This window comes from Hyperoodon ampullatus (genome assembly GCF_949752795.1).
Source record: "Hyperoodon ampullatus genome assembly, chromosome: 5".
NCBI lineage: Eukaryota > Metazoa > Chordata > Mammalia > Artiodactyla > Ziphiidae > Hyperoodon > Hyperoodon ampullatus.
Genome location: NC_136918.1, coordinates 140,721,343 through 140,737,976, shown reverse-complemented (window position 1 = coordinate 140,737,976; position 16,634 = coordinate 140,721,343).

Below are 16,634 nucleotides of genomic sequence, written 5' to 3'. Positions count from 1 at the left end.
TTTTTAAACTGACGCTTATGTTGAAGGAGATCCCGAAGGCGGAGGGCTCGCCTTGTAGGTCAAGGGCACTTGGTGCAAACTTCTAGGCTTTGTTCCTGTAAGTCCTTGTTTATTGATATCCCAACATATTTTATACCCACACTTTGGGGCCTTTACCCCTTCAAGAAAGTTCTTGACTTTCCTTGGGTTGTTACTCTACATGTGTACAGTTAATTTGGTCTTCTGGAGTGTGGTAGGGTTTGCCCCGCCCTGTAGCTTCTATTGCTGCCTTACTGAGAGTGACAGAGACACAGAAAGGGACAGAGAGAACTACCTCTCTATTCCAAGCCAGCTTTGCAGAGGTGTTGGGTCCTGCCACAGAGATCTCTGAAGGCTCTAGGAGCCAACAGCCTTTGGCAAGCTGGTTACTTTTCCCAAACATGTTGCCCAAGGAGACTCCATGAATTTTTGCAGCCCAAGGTGGTGGGACAGGCAGAACATTTGTGTCTACAGCCCAGAGTCCCACAAGTCCCTGCCCACCCCATGCCAGCCCCACAGGGAACTCACCTAATTTGGAGCTACAGGGGGATGTTGCAGGGAAGCCCTTGCATTATGGCATTTAGAAGTCCCTACACCTAATAGGAAGCCCTTATGCCTAATTTGAGCTGGGGGCTTCGGAGGCACCATGAGTTGTGCTGGACACTTGGAGTATATTTTCATATGATCAACATATCATCCTGTGGGTTAGGTTCTAGTATTCTTCACAGCTCTCCTGATGAACCAAGGCTTCTCGAGGCCACACAGCCACAGAGCAGAAGAGCCGGGAGGCCTGCCCTTTCCCCACCAGAGCCATAGACTCATGACCTCACACACGGGCTCCTGGCAGATCCCGTTCTTAGGACCTTATGAATTGAGGAACCAAAACCCAAGCCATCTACTGGAAGACACAGTCCGACTTCCAACTGTTTTCATGCTCGAATTTAAGATCCACAGAATACTCTGCTGTCAGGGATTTGTACCCACAATTCAAGCCTCCAGAGATGGAAATGGGCTGGACCCTCGTCTATGATTCTTTGTCCTTAGAATTCCCCTTAACGCTCCCTTTTCCTTGCTCTAGACCCCAGGCCAGCAGTTGTCCAAGGAACACAGTGCATTTCTAACTCTTGCCTGTTGGAAAAAGAACTTCCCTCCCGTTACCAGGGCAGGATGTTGCATAAGGAGCAGAATGGTTTTCCAATCCCATAGTGAATCCTATGGTGAGCTGTCAAGTCCAGAAGTTGAAGCTAACGTCTTGAATAACTTCCAATCCAAGCCAAGAGATCGGCTAACTTTTACTGTACCCTTCCACCACCACATTCTCTACTGCATAATAGTTTCCAAAGAAATGCACACATGATCTGATGAATGTACCCATAATTGATCCATTAAGCATGCACTGATTTTATAAAGCAGTACTGAACCCTTACTGTCACAGAACTAAGCACATCACATCGATTATCTCATTTAATGCTCACAATATTCTGAAGGGTAGTGTTATTTTTATCCCCATTTTAGAACTCAAGAATCCAAAACATATAAAAGGCGCATACAACTCAACAACAAAAAACCAAACAACCCAATTTAAAAAGTGGCCAAAGATCTGAATAGACATTTTTCCAAAGGAGACATACAGATGGCCAACAGGCACTTGAAAAGATGCTCAACATCACTGATTATTGGGGAAATGAAAATCAAAATCACAGTGAGGTATCGCCTCACACCAGTCAGAATGGCTGTCATAAAAAAGACAACAAATAAGTGTTGGCAAGGATGTGGAGAAAAGGGAACCCTGCACTGTTGGTGGGAATGTATATTGATGCAGCCACTGTGGAAGCCATTATGGAGATTCCTCAAAAAATTAAGAATTGAACAAAAATACTAATTTGAAAAGATGTATGCACCTCCATGTTCATTGCAGCATTATTTACAATAGCCAAGGTATGGAAACAACCTAAGGGTCCATTGATGGATGAATGGATAAAGAGGATGTGGGGTATATATATATACATATATATACACATACACACACACACACACACAATGGAAAGCTATTCAGCCATAAAAACAAATGAAATCTTGCTATTTGTGACAATGAAGATGGACCTCGGGGGTATTATGTTATGTGAAATAAGTCAGGTGGAGAAAGACAGATACCATATGATTTTACTCATATCTTTTTATACTCTAAAAAAATTAATGAACGAACAAAACAGAACAGAAACAAACTCATAGATACACAGAGCAGTTTTGTGGTTACCAGAGGGGAAGGGGGTTGCAGGTGGGCGAAATGGGTGAAGGGTGTCAGTTGTGTGGTGACGGACGACAGCTGGACTTCCTGGGCTGATCACTGTGCAGTGTACACAGATGTCAAATTATAATGTTGTATACCTGAAAGATAATAATGTTATATACCAAGTTTGCCTCAATTTTTTTAAAAAAGAAATCGCCTAAAAAGAGGTTAAGTAATTAATCCAAAATCTTACACATGGAAGATTAAAAAAACAAGACCAAACCACAAAGCCTAGGATTTACCGTTGTAACTTCCAACATAGCTGTTGTCATTGATCAAAATGAACTGGAATTCAGACACATTTTCGTTGTCACTAAAACTTCCAAACTTAGCAATTCTCTTTCTTTAAAATTCAAAATTAAACCTTTTTCCAGGCTCAATACTTCCCATCCCAAACATTTTATTAACTTGGGATCTATTTTAGTCTTGAATTTGTAACACGCTTATTATCTGTTAGTTGACAATAAACTCGCTAAACAATGGGACTAAAGTAGACAACTTTGGGAATCACACATCATGGAAAAGGTGCTACTTTGTTTTTAATTTTTATTGGAGTATAGTTGATTTACAATGCTGTGTTAGTTTCAGGTGTACAGCAAAGTGAAAAAGGTGCTACTTTTTTTTTTTTTTTTTTTTTTTTTTTTGCGGTACGTTGGCCTCTCACTGCTGTGGCCTCTTCCGTTGCGGAGCACAGGCTCCGGACTCGCAGGCTCAGCAGCCATGGCTCAGGGGCCCAGCCGCTCCGCGGCATGTGGGATCCTCCCGGACCGGGGCATGAACCCGCGTCCCCTGCATCGGCAGGCAGACTCCCAACAACTGCACCACCAGGGAAGCCCAAAGGTGTTACTTTTAATACTACTTCATTTCTGAGTGGGGAACTAGTGGCAAAACCAACTAAAGCAGCACCTAATGGAAGCATAATGTTCTAATAGTGGAGGTTATTTTAAAACAAACTCTGAGAGACGATGGCTTTTACAGTCCCTTCTAGACATTCGAGACAGCTTTGGCTACTGTGCAATTTGTATATAAAATGAGAAATAGTTAAAGAACACATTCAGACTCTGTGGACCATCAAATGCGTTTATGTGGTAACATGTCGAATGAAGCAAAGATAACCTTTTGGGAGAGGAGCCCGAATCACATAGGCACATTCATCGGGTTTGCTGACATTTTTCATTCATCTTTTCATAAAATAATTAACGGTGCAACAATTAAGACACATTTTTCCCTCACAGATCCTCGGGCTGAAGGCTTGTCATGGCCACTGTCACAGCCTGTGCCTTTACTGGGTCCACCTAAACACAGAAAAGACTTTGTTGTAGGAATTAGCCTCTCAGCCTGAGCCCCTTGAGCTCTGAGAGCCATTTCATGTGGCAATGCTGTTGCCACAGTTACCAGGCCCTCCTAGGGTGCTTTCCAGATTACAGATATTGCTTGAAAACAAACTGGCATCTTGGTCTCCATTCACACAGTTTCCTCTGTTTTATTCTTGGATGAAAAACCATCGTGACCCTCTGACATCAAAGAAAAATCCATCTCGGTTCCAGTACTCAAGAGCATTGTGAGCTTCATGTGGTTTTATCAACCATGGTGCACACTGCTTGGTTTGACGAATGGAATTTATGCCTTTATGTAAATGTCCTTACGTTATGTCTATTTCACATCTTGGTGGGGTTTCCTGCCAGGGAATCCTGTGATGAGTTACTTCAATAAGCAAAAGAAAAAACAGAAAAACACTCCTCTTCAAACATGTATTACTGATATAATAAAGTACGAATTGCAGTGACCAGCTGAAAACCATCGTTAATGTCTTGCAGGCATAAGTTCTTTCCCAGTGGTCAGAATTACTTAAGGTGAAGCACGGATGGACCATACTGGGCCCTAGAGGAAAGCAAAGATCTCGGGGACATTGTCTGCATCACTTCAGCAGCCGCAGCTCCAGGAGGGCTCTCTCAGAGAGAACCTGCCGGAAGCTGGCCACACACACTAGCCAAGGTGAGGGCGGCACATGCCCATATGGGCACCAGGTCCCGACTGTCATTATGAAGTTAAGTCAACCCAATCTACGCTAGTATAAAACAATACCAAGGGCGTTATTACTGATCTTGGAATATTTTTTTAATTTATTTATTTTATTTTTGGCTGCGTTGGGTCTTTGTTGCTGTGCACAGTCTTTCTCTAGTTGCGGCGAGCGGGGGCTACTCTTCGTTGCGGTGCGCGGGTTTCTCATTGCGGTGGCTTCTCTTGCTGCAGAGCATGGGCTTCAGTTGTTGTGGCTTGTGGGCTTCAGTAGTTGTGGCTCACAGGCTCTAGAGCACAGGGTCAGTAGTTGTGGCACACGGGTTTAAGTTGCTCCGCAGCATGTGGGATCTTCCTGGACCAGGGCTCGAACCCGAGTCCCCTGCATTGGCAGGCGGATTCTTAACCATTGTGCCACCAGGGAAGCCCCTGACCTTGGAATTTTAAAAAACATACAAGGCCTGAGCACCACTGAACCCATGCCAAGAGGGAAAGCTATGTGCTTTTTTTTGCACAATTAAGATTTACAGATAAGTGGATATAAAGGCACTGTGCTTCATGATAGTTTAAGAGCACCAGCTATAAAGTCAGGGAAATCTGGGGTCAAATCCCAGGCCCTTGCTAGCCCTGAGAACTTAGGTGAGCCACGTAATGTTTCTGAGTGTCAATTTCCTCGTGGCAAAATGGGAATGATGACACCAGTTGTATGAGAAAATGTATTGAGATACTGTAGGTGAAATGCTTGATACAATACTCAAGACACAACATAGTAAACATTTGATAAGTGGTGGCTATACTAATAATAATGAGAAGAAGGAAGGCCGGGAGGAGGAGTGGGGGGAGAAGGCAGAGGGGGCAGTGGAAGGAGGAGCCCTGAGCAGGAAGAAGAAGCGAGAAAGAGGAAGAAGGTTCAGGAAACGAGTATTTACAATACTTACAGTGTTTACACCATCTGTCATGTATAAACAGGGATGGAGATGGTGAGTCATGGCCTTGAGACACGGAGTGATCTGGGCTCAAATCCTGATTCTGACGTGTACCTATTCATGACTCTGGAAACATCTCTATTTGTTTCACCTTCCCTTCAGACCATACAGATTCACTTTTCTGCTTATAGTTTAACTAAATGAAAGAATCCACCCAACCACCCCCGACTTTCACAAGAACATTATTTAGAAGATAGAACAAGGATCCAGCATTAAGAAACTCTCAGTTTTACCCACTTTCTCTGCAGAACAGTCATTTTGTCCCAGTGTCCATTCTCCAGAGCATAGCTAAGGAGGAAGCCTCAGAGACTGGGTTGTGACTCAGAATTCGTTGGGGCCACTTAACCACCGTCCTCATGAAATTGGCCCCTCCAAGTGCCACCAAGCAACAAGGAGCCGTAAAATCAAGTATTGGCTGGACTTCAAGGAATAGGAACTATATGAGGTCATCTGCTGCCTTTTGCAACGTTTGTTGGCTTCAGAACTGGGCCTGGGAGGCAGAGAGTAAGGATTACCAAAGAAACAAGGCTTAGGGAAACAATGCTGGGCTGATTTTCATCTTTCGCTGAGACATTTCCCCAGCATATTTCAAGCTAAGAAGCAGAGTTATTTCCCTGATTCCAAGAGCAGGGTAGCTGTGCCATTTTAGGAATTTGGAGTGGCATATCCAATTGTGTGTGTGCGTGCATGCATGCAAAGTGTGTGCGTGCGTGTGTGTGTGTGTGTGACCTAAGCATTTGAAATACAATTAACAATTAGAAATTGTTAGACATCAACTCTCAGTTTTCACACACAACAAACAGTTTGTTTGATAAAAATACAAGCTGGACAGAATACTAAAGTATGGTATACATTCTCAACTTCCAACAGAACAACTTGAACAAGTCTAAGGTTATAGAGAGTAATAATGTCTGGGTGTTGGCCAAAATTTTAGTGAAGAGCTCATAACTTAGTTCAATTATTTTACAGTGTGCCTGGAACTGATAACATATAAGCCCCTGTGAACATTACAACCACTTTAGGACACAGGTCCCTGGCACCTTCCAGGATCTGTTCAGCATCTTCATAGACTTAAGGTCCTCATAGACTTGGCTTGTTCCATCTGGCTGTTATAATTGCTTTTCAGACCCAGCTCCTCAATGCTTGGCCACCCCAACTGTTGGAAACCCCTTTATAGATGGCCTCCATGCACATTCCAGTATATACTTGACCTGCAAACCCTTCTGTATTCTCAAAACAAGACACCTCAGGATTATCTTGGTTTCCAAGATCTAAGATCTAGTGCTATTTACCCTTCAGGTGTATTAACCATGACATTTTCTGTGTCCTGATGCTTTGGCATCCGGGATCTTGCTGACCCTTGAAAGATTGCCCCTCCCAGGGCTAGCTAATTCCTAGAGATAGTCAACAACTCACGAGATCTCCAAATGCACACCAACCTGTCTAGAACCCACTCTATGACCACTTCTTCTCACATTCTGGGCTACTATCCCCCTGTCCTAATCAGGGCCAGGTACCAGACAAGTAGGCAGTCCCTAGGCCCCAGAGTCCACTGGAATTATTCAAACTAGCCCATCCTAAGCCTGCTTGCCTGCCTAGGCTGTTCCTTTCCACAAGAGCCACAATCAAGCCTTTTGCCCATATTTCTCTCACTCCCTTTGCTTTCTGACCCACCCTGGTGCTTCCCCGTGTGGCCCCCACCATGGCACAGAAGCACCCCCTCCTTTGGGAACTGTAACAAACGATCATTTCAATGGCAATCATTTCCTGATCAGTTGGCCTTAATGAGCCTCAAGTTTTCTATTAATACACTATAAGTTTTCCTGGGGGGAAGAGAGTAAAAGATTGAACGTTCGTTGCTGGGCCCACACAGTTGTAGGCAAATTGACCCCAGAAAGGAGCCTTTAGTTACTCACTGAGAGAAGAGAGTCTTACATCTTATAAAGTCCTAAGTCTATACTGAGGTTTTCAACCCAAACCTAGTTTCACTAAGTCACTTTCTCATGGTAACCTAACATGAAAGTGTCTCCATGTCTGCTCTCTTTTCCTCATCTGAGCAACAATCTTCTTATCCTCTTCTGGAAAGGACATCTCTGCCAGCTTCAATGTATAGACAGTGGACCCTGGAACAACACAGGTTTGAACTGCGTGGGTCTACTGATACATGGATTTTTTTAAGTACTAAATACTACAGCACTACACAATCCAGGGTGGTTGAATCTGTAGATGTGGAACCCCAGATAGAGAAGACGGCTGTAAGTTATAGTCAGATTTTCAACTGTATGAAGCATCATCGCCCCTAAACCCCACAGTTGATATTGTTCAAGGATCAACTATATAGTCACATTTATTCAATCAACTAGACAACACATATTTATTGAGCACCTACTGTATGCACTATTCTAGGCTCATGGGATACAACAGTGAACAATACAGACAAAAATCTCTAATCACTTACCTCGGTGAGGTAAGACAAACAGTACACAGAATAAATGGTATAGTAAGTTGAGATTAGCAGGAAGATAAATCAAGAAAGGGAGATAATGAGTGTCAGAAGGACAGGGAATTCACTTTTTATGTTTAATAACAGCTTTATTGTGATACAGTTCACCCTTTAAAACTGCCCAGTTCTGTGGTTTCTAGTGTATTCACAGAGATGTGCAACCAAACCCACAATCTACTTTCAGGTCATTTTCATAACCACCAAAAAAAAAAAACCATACTCATTAGCAGCCACTCACCTTTATGCCCTCTCCCCAGACCCTGGCAATCACAGATCTCCTTCCTGTCTCTGGATTTGCCTGTTCTGGACATTTCATATAAATGGAGTCCTACAATATGTAGCCTTCTGTGTCTGGCTTCTTTCAATCACATAATGTCTTTAAGGCTTATCTGTGTTGGAGCCTGTGTCAGCCCTCCATTCCTTGCTGTGGATGAATAATACTCCACAGTATGGAGAGACCACCATCTATTTATCTATTCGTCAGTTGATTGAACATCTGGGCTGTTTCCACTTTGTGGTTATTGTGAGTAATGCTGCTGTGAACATTTGTGTACAAGTTCTTACATGGACATATGTTTTCCTGTCTCTTGGGGATAGACCTATGAGTGGAATTGCTGGGTCATATGGTAACTCTATGTTTAATTTTGAGGGAGAGAGTTCCATTTTAAATTGAGTGGTCAGAGGAGACCTTATTGATAAGAAGACATTGAGCAGACATCTGAAGGTGGTGACCTAAGTGAGTCATACATGGAGACAGAAGGAGGACATGCCAGGCAGAGAACAAAAAGAGAGAAGGCAAGAGGAAATGCGGTGTGTCCGAGCAACATCTAAGTACACTGTGTGGCCAAGATAGAACAAGAAGGAGACCACACATTGACCTACAGGGCCAACCACCGAGTTAGAAATATCACATTTAAGTACAACTTGTTAATATGTTCTTGAGCAAATGGGGCCACATAGTCCAGCCTCATGAACTGAATTTCTTGCCTCAATATATTCACAAGAGTTTCCTTAACTGACTGATTCCCATTTCATCCAGTGTCATCCATGATTCTGTGTTCTCCAGACACGTTTCATAAAGGAATATGCATAATGTAAGAGCACAATGGTTATAGAACAAAGACTCAGTTACAGAGGTGTCTCTGGGTTCGGGGGTGGCATGGACAGGTACACCGCTGCCCCAGCCGAGTAAAGAAAGTGAACTGGAAAGCCCATCACCAAGTTCTCGTAGTGCCCACCATTTCCCAGCCCTGGCAAAGCAAACCAAGTGAAAGCTCAGGAACAGCTGCATGATCACAGACCCCAGCAAGCTGCAACGGTGGTCACTACAGTTCCTGGATCACCTCTTCTTCTGTGCTGGTCAAATAGGAGAACTAAAGAGTGACCTGATGGGCTTAACCACTCACTCCTCCTGGAAGTCTTGATTTCTGTGGCTGTCACCCAGTTTCCCAGGACAGCCTTGGGTTATGATTTAATAGGGTGATCAGAGTTCTAAACAAATGGAGTGTGTGAATGGCTAGGGGAGGCTCACTAGACACAGAAGAGATAGGGGCGGGGGAGCTGTGGTCAGGTGGTGGTGCACTGAGGAAATGATGGCTTGGCTAAGATCTGAACAAAAAGGTTTTTCTAGGTATGAGCCAAAGCACTCTAGGAGAAAGAATAGCACGGACAGTGGCTCAGTAGGACCCTTTAAAAAAGCAATTAACTATGGCTCAAGTGTGATGGGGAATGCATAGAGAAGACCAGCCCTGGAAAGCACAGCCTCATTGTAGAGCGTTTTTAGACACACAGAAGAGTCTGGACTTCGTGTTAAAAGCAACAGGCAGGAAAGGGAGGATTTCAAGGAGGTAAGTGACATGATAAGGTTTGATGTGGCTGATGGTTATGGATTGAACCTGAGCAAGACCAGAGGAAAAGCATTTAGATAAAATTCACAGTTCTCTCCATGACTTTGGACTGACTGAGTGTGCCACTTTGGGATGTCATATATGCAGATTTGAATCCCACCTCTGCCACCAATTTTACTTAATATGAAGAGCATAAATACTCACTGACACAACAAATACACCCCAGTGAGCCAAAGCTGACAAGATCAGACCAGTCCAAATTCAGCCACATGAATGCTGTAATTATTTTGAAAAAGACCCATGTTAAGAGGGTTGGTTTGCCTACCTATCCTTGCTGAGTCTTTCTTTTTAACTTAAAAATTATTTCAGTTGAGTGAAAGCAACTATAACAGATATGTGTATATACACATGTTATATGTATACAGAAACACACTCATTGTAGTTTTTCTCTCCACTAAACTAACATGTCATCAATATAATCTTTTGCTTTGGAAACTTCCCAATGGGGGATGGGTTTTCTTCTATGAATGAAACGGGGGTTTGAGCCAAATTTTCGTAGATCTTAAAGGACAGCTACCTTTACCTGACATCAAGATTATACTGGTAAAAGGAAAGAGGACTCTGGGATATCCATTTTATTACTATTTTTCATAAAACAAAGAAAACCTTATCTGCAATTGCATCTTTGAAAATAATCTCCCATCATCATCACTTACCAAAAAAAAAATCTTTCCTTTTCTTAGGTATATTTCTAGTTTCTTCCTTTGTCTTCCCCAAGATACATCCAATGAACTTTTAACCAAGAATAGGTGTTCACAAAGGAAGCACTCTTATATGAAAATGGTCATAATCTTTTAGAAAAACTTATCTACCATCTATAGTCCTTTCTCCTTGGCTCTGTGTGTGGATGAAGGAAGAAGCAGTGGCTTAATGCACTGCCATCATGAGGACTGTGCATTTGAGCTAGAAGCTCCCTGCTCTCCATTTCTTGCTCAATGCTTCCATTTCTTTGGTGTTATTCTCTTCTACACACACACACACACACACACACACACACACACACACACATACACACACACCACAAAGCCTATCTTTCCATCTTATTTCTTGACACTTTTAGGACAAAAGCTGCTATATAGCTTTTGCCCTTAAAGCTGTGCCTGTCACATGAGATGGCCAACAGGCACATGAAAAGATGCTCAACATCACTAACTGTTAGAGAAATGCAAAGCAAAACTATAATGAGGCACCACCTCACACTGGTCAGAATGGCCAACATCAAAAAGTCTACAAATAACAAATGCTGGAGAGGGTGTGGAGTAAAGGGAACCCTCTTGCACTGTTAGTACGTAAATTGCTGCAGCTGCTATGGAGAACAGTATAGAGGTTCCTTAAAACACTAAAAATAGAGTCACCATATGATCCAGCAATCCCACTCCTGGGCATATATCCAGAAGAGATGAAAACTCTAATTCAAAAAAATACATACATCCCTATGTTCATAGCAGCACTATTCACAATAGCCAAGACATGAAAACAACCTAAATGTCCATAAACAAATGAATGGATAAAGAAGATGTGGTACATCTATATAGTGAAATACTACTCAGCCATAAAAAAGAGTGAAATAATGCCATTTGCAGCAACATGGATGGACCTAGAGATTATCATACTAAGTGAAGTAAGTCAGAAAGAGAAAGACAAATACCATACAATATCACTTATATGTGGAATCTAAAATATGACACAAATTAATTTATGTACAAAACAGAAAAAGCTGCACAGACATACAGAACAGACTTGTGGCTGCCAAGGGGAGGGGAGGTGAGGGAGGGATGGACTGGAGTTTGGGATAAGCAGATGCCAACTATTATATATAGAATGGATAAACAACAAGGTATAGCACAATGAACTACATTTAATATCCTGTTATAAACCATAATGGAAAAGAATACAAAAAAATGTGTGTATATATATATGTGTGTGTGTGTGTGTGTATGTGTATGTGTATAAGTGAGTCACTTTGCTGTACAACAGAAATTAACACAACATTGTAAATCAACTATACTTCAATAAAATAAAAATTTTTTAAAAAGCTGTGCCTGTCATTTCAATTCAGAAATATGGTCTTACCAAGGAAAAGAATGGCTGGGAAGAATAGGAATGTCGATATTTGTCATTAATTATTTAAAATCAAAGATTCAAACCCCAAGGAATTCGCAGGGTTTCTGACCAGAAAGCCATACTTCTTTGCTTTCAGTTGATTTTAGATGCAAGGCCCACAGTGATTGCCTGCTTCCCTCCAAATCTATAGGCAAAAAGAGTAAAGACCAAAATGCAAAACTCAAGCATTATGTTTGTCTTTCATTTTTAAAGCCTGTTTTCTCTTTACTTTCTACTATCTTGAACCAATTAATCCTTAGCAAAAGAATTTCTGACCAAAAAATGAAGACAGGAAAGCATGGAGCCAAAATCAACTTCAACAGGGGCTTCCCTGGTGGCACAGTGGTTGAGAGTCCGCCTGCCGATGCGGGGGACACGGGTTCGTGCCCCGGTCTGGGGGGATCCCACATGCCGCGAAGCGGCTGGGCCCGTGAGCCATGGCCGCTGAGCCTGCGCGTCCGGAGTGGGTGCTCCGCAACGGGAGAGGCCGCAACAGTGAGAAGCCCGCGTATCGCAAAAAAAAAAAAAAAAATCAACTTCAACAAAGTTGGTCTGAAGCCATAGATTAAGCTCTTTTGGAATTCACAGCGACAGCCTCAAATGTCTGAAAGGAGCACTCACTGAGTGAATCCACAAGAATTCAATGGAAATACAGTGGCCAACACTTTGGGAGCACCTGGTGTGAGGTCTTTTCACCCATTAACTCATTTCTCCCTAACAACAACTGTGAGGTAGATATTACCATAACCATTTTACAGATGAGAAAACTGAGGCATAGAGAAGTTGTGTGACTTGCCATAACCCACCAGAGATCACACATGCTAGGAAGTAGCAGAACCAAGAATCAAAAGTGAAGCTGGGGCTTCCCTGGTGGCGCAGTGGTTGAGAGTCCGCCTGCCGATGCAGGGGACACGGGTTTGTGCCCCGGTCCAGGAAGATCCCACGTGCCGTGGAGCGGCTGGACCCGTGAGCCATGGCCACTGAGCCTGTGCATCCGGAGTCTGTGCTCTGCGATGGGAGAGGCCACAGCAGTGAGAGGCCCGCGTACCGCAAAAAAAAAAAACAAAAAAGTGAAGCTGTCTGACCCCCAAATCAGTGCTTGTACTGCTGTGTTACAATGTCTGCTTGTGCTTTGGCACAACCAGAAAAACTTGGAAATAGACTTTAACCAATTGTTTATGCCTAAAACACATGCATGCCTCATGAAGGGATAAAACAACAGGTAGCTGGGTTTTTTAATAATGAAAAGTGGGGTAAAAATATGATTGACCCAATGCCTGTACATTTGTTTTGAAAATGACTTTTAGCCAGGAGTTATGTTCTAACTTCTTAACAATTTCATGTCATGAGGCCAACCAGTGGGAATGGACGGTGGCCAAGACATTGGAACAGGGTCCTGGGGTCCCCCTGTGGAGAAGGGTGCTAACCCTTTAGTTGCTGGATTGGGGGGCAGTGGAGAGGAGGGTATTCCAGGGGAGGAGCCAGAGCAGTATGCTATTTACCTACAGCTGCAGAACTGTTTCAACATTTTGTCATCAATAGGAGCAAACCAGTGCATCCCAGCAAGGTCAGCCTCACTTCCAGCCCACCCTGTCCTTATCCTGGCCCTGTGTGCCACACTGAACTCTGTTAGCAACTGCCCTCCTATATTTCACACCCACTTGAAGGAGATGGATGGATATAAAATCTTGAACCCTGGATCCCACAAAGATCTCTTTTTCCCCAAAAAAGATTCCCACGGTTCAAGAAAAAGGCTCCAGAATACAGAATAGCCAATGAACATGGTGGAAGTGTTATTTATTGTGAATCACCATGTGAAGAGCCAGATAATTAAATTTCCACAAGACGGCCATGGAGAATTCGTTTAACAGCCAAACATTGATAACATGGACAATGCAGGCAAAAATGTTAAACCCAGCTGATGATTCTCTCATTTTTAACCGTATATCATTTACAACAGTAAATAATACAGCATCCCAGGGTTATGGGCTAACCCTTAGAGGCCATCGCAGCAGGATCTGACTTGTGTCTGTGGCCAGAGAGGCTCTACTGATCCCACAGAGGCTCTCTGGAGAATTTAAGGATTTTCCCACAAATTAAACTGCCTTAGCTGTTTGAGGAGGGACCAAAAATAGTAGGAACAAATAAACCTGCCCTTTGGAGTCAAAGAGGGTTTGAATCCTAGTTCTACAACTTCCTAGCTGTGTGCTCCAGGGCTGACCACTTAACTTTTCTGAGCCTCCATTTCCCCAGCTGGAAATAAAATTCTGTAAAAATAACACTTAGGTCTTACAGTCATTGGAAGGATTAAGTAAGGCAATCAATGAAAAATCCTTTAAAGAGTATCTGACACCTAGCAAACATTCATTAGGTATTAGTTCTCTTTTCTGACCAAGAAAGTCACATAACACTTGGGCTCAAGGCACTGTGCTCTGGGTCACAAAGGTGAATGACAGATGCATTCTATAATGCATCTACAACCGAAACCTACAATCGAAACTCCCTTACTTGGTATTTCCGCAAGAGAAATAAAAAACATTTGCATACAAAAAAGACTTGTCAGTAAATGTTCAGCTTTCTTCAAAATAGCCAGAAACTGGAAAAGACTCAAATGTCCATCAACAGATGTATAAATAAACAAACTCTGGTAATCCCATACTCAGCAGTAGAAGGGCACAAACTGAAATGAGAGGCAAGGGGGCAGGGCACAACCATCAAAAGAATGACATAAGGACTTCCCTTGTGGTGCAGTGGTTAAGAATCTGCCTGCCAATGCAGGGGACACGGGTTCGATCCCTGGTCTGGGAAGATCCCACGTGCCGCGGATCAACTAAGCCCGTGTGCCACAACTAGTGAGCCTGCGCTCTAGAGCCTGTGAGCCACAACTACTGAGCCCAAATGCCACAACTACTGAAGCCCATGCACCTAGAGCCCATGCTCTGTGGCAAGAGAAGCCACCACAATGAGAAGCCCGTGTACTGCAATGAAGAGTAGCCCCCGGTTGTCACAACCAGAGAAAGCCCATGAACAGCAATGAAGACCCAACGCAGCCAAAAACAAAAAACAAAAAAGATGACATAGCCATAGGACATGACAAAAACTGGTTAGAGCCAGCTAGGTCCAAGATGGCAGAAGAGTTGACTTCCAGTGGACATGGAGCCTCATACACTCATTGTAATACATTAAAATAAGCTAAATGACACACCCACCAGCAGCATGACAGTTCTGAGACCGACCATCATAGATCAAAAAGTGGGCAGTGGCCCAATTCCTGGAAATCTCTGTCCCTCCCCCAAAATAGCTGGAATAATCCTCCCACTCATTAGCCTATGAAATTACCCTGCTCATGAAAAATAACCACCCCATATTTCAGGGCCTCTCGCCTTCTGAGGTGGCCCACCCTCTGTCTGCAGAGGGTGTTTCTCTCTAAATAAATCCACTTCTTACCTATCACATTGTCTCTCACTGAATTCTTTTTGCAATGAGACATCAAGAACCTGAGCTTCATTAAGTCCTGAGACCAGGTGTGTGATCTTAATTAAAAGACGGTGGGACTTCCCTGGTGGTCCAGTGGTTAAGAATCCACCTGCCAATGTAGGGCACATGGGTTCAATCCCTGGTCCAGGAAGATCTCACATGCCATGGTGCAACTAAGCCCATGCACCACTACTACTGAGCCTGCACCCTAGAGCCCACAAGCCACAACTACTGAGTCCATGTGCCACAACTACTGAAGCCCGTGTGCCTAGAACCTGTGCTCCACAACAAAGAGAAGCCACCGCAATGAGAAGCCCATGCACCACAACAAAGAGTAGCCCCCGCTCGCCGCAACTAGAGAAAGCACGGGTGCAGCAATGAAGACCCAATGCAGCCAAAAATTAATTAATTAATTAAAATAAAAAAAGAAAATACCATGGGTTCAAGTCCCAGTCTGGGTTGCACGGTTTCTAAACTACTGATTCAAGCACCAACATGGATGAATCTCCGAAACATTTTGAGGAGGGAAAGAAACCAGACAAAAAAGAGTAAAGAGTTGTTTTACTCATGGATATGAAGTTCTAGAAAGGGAAATCTATAGTGTCAGAGAGCAGTGTTGTGGTCGCCTGGGGATGGGGTGGAAGGGAGGGATTAGCTGCGAAGGAGCACAAGGGAATTTGACCAGGTGATAGAAAGGTTCTGTATCTTGACAGGGGTGTTAGCTACATGGATATGCACATTTGTCAGAACTCATCAAACTGCACCCTTAAAATGGGTACTGTGGCATAATATGAAATATTTCTGATCTTTGTCTCCAATTCCTGGCACAGGGCTCCTAAAACCCTTGGAATTTCCTTAGTGATAAAAGTGGATCCAAAAGAGCCCCTTTGAATCATGAGGTGACTCACTGAAGAGTCGGGGGGCAGTCTAGATGGCTTCAGGATGGGAGTTGATGGACAAGAAAACCAACCACATGATTCGAAGGTTAGAACGTTCATCGCTTCCCATCCTACCTCCCAGGAAGCGAGAGGAGATGGAGATTGAATTCAGTCACCAGTGGCAATGGTTTAATCAACTGTGCCTACGTAAGAAAACCTTAATTTTTCTATTTTATTTATTTATTTTTAATTTTATTGGAATACAGTTGATTTACAATGTTATGTTAGTTTCAGGTGTACAGCAGAGTGATTCCGTTGTACATATATATATATATTCATTCTTTTTCAGATTATTTTCTCATAGAGGTTGTCACAGAATAGTGAGCAGAGTTCCCTGTGCTGTACAATAGGTCCTTGTTGGTTCTCTATCTTATATACAGTAGTGTGTGTATG